Below are 6,039 nucleotides of genomic sequence, written 5' to 3' on the forward strand. Positions count from 1 at the left end.
TCAGAATGTACATAATTAACATGATAAGGGAAGCAAATGATGAAATGAAAGAGCAAATGCAGGCATTGAATGAATGCACCAATTGACAGTTAAAAGAGCAAATACAGGAAACAAAAGACCATTTCAATAAAGAGTTAGAGATATTGAAAAAAAAAAACGAAAAGAAATCCTTGAAATGAAGGAAACAATAAACCAAATTAAGAACTCCATAGAAAGCACAACCAATAGGATAGAACACCTGGAAGACAGATCCTCAGATATTGAAGACAAAATATTTAACCTTGAAAACAAAGTTGAACAAACAGAGAAGATGGTAAGAAATCATGAACAGAATCTCCAAGAACTATGGGATATCATGAAAAGGCCAAATTTGAGAATTATTGGGATTGAGGAAGGCTTAGAGAAACAAACCAAAGGAATGAACAATCTATTCAATGAAATAATTTCAGAAAATTTCCCAAATATGAAGAATGAAATGGAAAAATCAAGTTCAAGAGGCTTATAGGACTCCAAATACACAAAATTACAACAGACCCACACCAAGGCACATTATAATGAAAATACCTAACATACAAAATAAAGACAGAATTTTAAAGGCTGTGAGAGAAAAGAACCAAATTACATTCAGGGGGAAACCAATACGATATCAGCAGATTTTTCAATCCAGACCTTAAAAGCTAGAAGGGCCTAGAATAACATTTTTCAAGCCCTAAAAGAAAATGGATGCCAACCAAGAATCTTATACCCAGCAAAACTTACCTACAGATTTGATGATGAAATAAAATCCTTCCATGATAAACAAAAGCTAAAAGAATATACAAAAAGAAAGCCAGCATTACAGAACATTCTCAGCAAAATATTCCATGAGGAAGAGATGAAAAACAAAGAAGCAAATCAGCAAAGGTAGGAGCTATCCTAAAGGAACTCTCAAATAAAGAGGAACCAAGTAGTGTCAAAAATAAACAAATAAATGAATAAAATGAGTCAAATGATCAGGAATACAAATCATATCTCAATAATAACCCTAAATGTTAATGGCCTGAACTCATCAATCAAAAGACATAGACTGGCAGATTGGATTAAAAAGAAAGATCCAACAATATGTTGCCTGCAAGAGACTCACCTCATAGAAAGAGATACCCATAGACTAAAGGTGAAAGGATGGGGAAAAACATACCATGCACATGGACTCAGCAAAAAAGCTGGAGTATCCATCCTCACTTCAGATAATGTGGACTTCAAGCCAATGTTAGTCAGAAGGGATAAAGAAGGACATTTCATACTGCTTAAGGGAAGCATAAATCAGCAAGATATATAACAATCATAAACATCTATGCCCCAAACAGTGGCTCATCCATGTATGTCAAACAAATCCTTCTCAATCTCAGAAACCAAATAGACCATAATACAATAATACTAGGTGATTTTAACACACCTGTCTCATCGCTGGACAGATCTTCCAAACAAAAATTGAATAAAGAAACCATAGAACTCAATAACACAATAATTTAGACTTAACGGACATTTATAGAATATACCATCCAACCAAGAGTGAATACACTTTCTTCTCAGCAGCACATGGATCCTTCTCTAAAATAGACCATATATTATGCCACAAAGTTAATGTTAGCAAATACAAGAAGATAGAGACACTTCCTTGTATTCTATCAGATCATAATGGATTGAAGTTAGAAATAAATGAAAGAGTAAAAAACAGAAATTACTCCAACACCTGGAGATTAAACAATATGCTATTATATGATGAATGGATAACAGAAGATATTAGGAAGGAAATTAAAAAATTCTTAGAGGGAAATGAGAACAAAGAAACATCATATCAAAATCTCTGGGACACTATGAAAGCAGTACTTAGAGGAAAATTTATTTCATGGAGCGCATTCAATAAAAGAAGTAAAACTCAACAAATAAACGACCTAACACTACAGCTCAAAGCCCTAGGAAAAGAAGAACAGACCAACACCAAAAGTAGTAGAAGACAGGAAATAGTTAAACTCAGAGCTGAAATCAACGAAATTGAAACGAAAGAAACAATACAAAAAATTGACAAAATAAATAGTTGGTTCTTCGAAAAAATAAACAAAATTGATAAACCTTTAGCCACACTAACAAAGAGAAGACGAGAGAAAACCCAAATCACTAAAATTTGGAATGAACAAGGAAATATCACAACAGACACGATTGAAATACAAAACATAATTAGAAGCTATTTTGAAAATCTATACTCCAACAAAATAGAAAATTTTGAAGATATCAACAAGTTTCTAGAGACTTATGAATTGCCTAAACTAAATGAAGAGGACATACACAATTTAAATAGACCAATTTCAAGTAATGAAATAGAAGAAGTCATCAAAAGCCTACCAACAAAGAAAAGTCCAGGACCTGATGGGTTCTCAGCCGAGTTCTACAAAACCTTTAAAGAAGAGCTCATTCCAATACTTTTCAAAGTATTCCATGAAATAGAAGAGGAGGGAACTCTCCCACACTCATTATATGAAGCCAATATCACCCTGATACCTAAACTAGACAGAGACACATCGAGGAAAGAAAATTTAGACCAATATCCTTAATGAACATCGACGCAAAAATTCTTAACAAAATTTTAGCAAATCACATACAAAGACATATTAAAAAGATAGTGCACCATAATCAAGTGGGTTTCATCCCAGGGATGCAAGGTTGGTTCAACATCAGGAAATCAATAAATGTAATTCACCATATCAACAGACTTAAAGTCAAGAATCACATGATTATTTCAATAGATGCAGAAAAAGCATTTGATAAAATACAGCACCCCTTCATGCTCAAAACACTAGAAAAAATAGGGATAGTGGGAACTTTCCTTAACATTGTAAAGGCCATCTACGCTAAGCCCATGGCTAATATCATTCTAAATGGTGAAAAACTGAAAGCATTCCCCCTAAAAACTGGAACAAGGCAGGGATGCCCTCTTTCACCACTTCTATTCAATATCGTCCTTTAAACTCTAGCCAGAGCAATTAAACAGACCAAAGAAATTAAAGGGATACGAATAGGAAAAGAAGAACTCAAAACTATCCCTATTTGCTGATGATATGATTGTATACTTAGAGGAACCAGGAAATTCCACCAGAAAACTTTTAGAACTCATAAGTGAATTCAGTAAAGTAGCAGGTTACAAGATCAATGCTCATAAATCCAATGCATTTTTATACATAAGTGATGAATCTTCAGAAAGAGAAATTAGGAAAACTACCCCATTCACAATAGCTTCGAAAAAAATAAAGTATTTGGGAATCAATCTCACAAAAGAGGTGAAAGACCTCTACAATGAGAACTACAGAACACTAAAGAAAGAAATTAAAGAAAACCTTAGAAAATGGAAAGATCTCCCATGTTCCTGGATAGGCAGAATTAATATTGTGAAAATGGCCATACTACCAAAAGTGCTATACAGATTCAATGCAATTCCAATTAAAATCCAAATGATGTACTTTACAGAAATAGAAAAATCAATCATGATATTATCTTGAAGAATAAGAAACCCAGAATAGCTAAAGCAATCCTTCACAGGAAAAATGAAGCAGGGGTACTGCAATACCTGATCTTCAACTCTACTACAAAGCAATAGTAACAAAAACGGCATGGTATTGGTACCAAAATAGAAAGGTGGATCAATGGTACAGAATAGAGGACACGACACAAACCCAAATAAATACAATTTTCTCATACTAGACAAAGGGGCCAAAAATATGCAATGGAGAAAAGATAGCCTCTTCAACAAATGGTGCTGGGAAAATTGGAAATCCATAAGCAACAGAATGAAACTAAACCCATATCTCTCACCATGCACGAAACTAAACTCAAAATGGATTAAGGACCTCGGAATCAGACCAGAGACCCTGCATCTTATAGAAGAAAAAGTAGGTCCAGATCTTCAACATGTCGGCTTAGGACCAGACTTCCTCAACAGGACTCCCATAGCACAAGAAATAAAAGCAAGAATCAATAACGGGGATAGATTCAAACTAAAAAGCTTTCTCTCAGCAAAGGAAACAATCAGCAATGCGAAGAAAGAGCCTACAGAGTGGGAGAAAATCTTTGTCAATCATACTTCAGATAGAGCACTAATCTCCAGAATCTATAAAGAACTCAAAAAACTCTACACCAAGAATGCAAATAATCCAATCGACAAATGGTCTAAGGAAATGAACAGACACTTCACAGAAGAAGACCTACAAGCAATCAACAAACATATGGAAAAATGTTCAACATCTCTAGTAATAAGAGGAATGCAAATCAAAACTACCCTAAGATTCCATCTCACCCCAATTAGAATGGGGATTATCAAGAATACAAGCAACAACAGGTGTTGGCGAGGATGTGGGGAAAAAGATACACTCATACATTGCTGGTGGGGTTGCAAATTAGTGCAGCCACTCTGGAAAGCAGTGTGGAGATTCCTTAGAAAACTTGGAATGGAAATACCATTTGACCCAGCTATCCCACTCCTTGGCCTATACCCAAAGGACTTAAAATCAGCATACTACAGAGATACAGTCACATCAATGTTCATTGCTGCTCAATTCACCATAGCCAGATTGTGGAACCAACCTAGATGCCCTTCAGTTGATGAATGGATAAAGAAACTGTGGCATATATATACAATGGAATATTACTCAGCCATAAAGAATGATAAAATTATGGCAGGCAAATGATAAAATTTGCAGGCAAATGGATGAAATTGGAGAATATCATGCTAAGTGAGATAAGCCAATCTCAAAAAACCAAAGGACGAATGATCTTGCTGATAAGTGGATGATGACACATAATGGAGGGTGGGAGGGGTTAGTTTTAGGGTTAGAGTTAGGGTTAGGGAGGGGGGCAAGAATGGGGGAAGGAAGGACTGTATAGAGGGAAAAGAGGGATGGGAAGGGTGGGGGGAAGGGAAAAAATAACAGAATGAATCAACCAACATTACCCTATGTAAATTTATGATTACACAAATGGTATGCCTTTACTTTATGTACAAACAGAGAAACAACATGTATCCCATTTGTTTACAATAAAAAAGAAAGAAAGAAAGAAAAAGATAAAAGTATAAAAAGAGAAGGATATGCAACAAAACTATAATATACCATTCAGATATCATAATCCTAAGTAGCTTGATGAAGGAAAAGTACTTGGTTTCAAACAGTTGGGGATGTAAGAGTGGGAAAAGAAAGAAAAAAAAAATCTCGAAGGAAAGTTGAACAACTGTTTCTGTTGGAGTTCAGTATCTTCTCTGCTTCCCTTCTGATCCAATATGTGGGGTTGTCTGGAGTTTGCTGGTATCTCCACCCTCAGGATGGTGAAAGTTACTAGGGCGGGAGGGTTAGTCTTGGAGGCAGAACTCCTGGAGATGGGATACAGCAATTGCCATCCTTGTTGGAAGACTGCACCCCAGGAATCTCCTTTGGGGTCCACTTGTGTGATGTAGGAGCCTGGTCCTAGCCCTTACAACACCTGTGGACCCCACAATCCCTGGTCTCTAATATCTTTAAACTGTATATCTCCTGCCCCTACCCTTTCAACTTCCCAATCAGGGACCTCTCTCTCCAGTGGGCCTCAGGGCTAAGAGCTGTTTTGTGTCCAACAGATCAGGACCAGGCATGAGAGCTGCTGCTGGCCACAGAGTTGTAAATGCTGGATTGGGTTGGTGGCTGGGGGATTGGCTGGGAGACTGGGTATTGGGGAGCAGGAGGGCCCTGTTGATTGCAAAACTGAAGGGACCAAGTGATCAGTGGATGCTAGATTGGGGACGGAACTGAGGACTGGGCTGGCATTGGGTCCCGGCTAGTACTGCCCAAATTGGCCCTGGAAACCCGGTGGGTGCCGGGCTGGTTGGCTAAGTGAGCTGGGATCAATATGCCCTCACATCCTCTTCCAAACTACCAACCATAAGCAAGGCTCTCTCCTACCTCTGCAGCAAGATGGTGGCTATTAGCACACCTAGCAGGGAGACCTCAGGTGTAACCAAACCTGTAGGGACCAGGTCCT

This window comes from Sciurus carolinensis, chromosome 9, assembly GCF_902686445.1.
Source record: "Sciurus carolinensis chromosome 9, mSciCar1.2, whole genome shotgun sequence".
Lineage (NCBI taxonomy): Eukaryota > Metazoa > Chordata > Mammalia > Rodentia > Sciuridae > Sciurus > Sciurus carolinensis.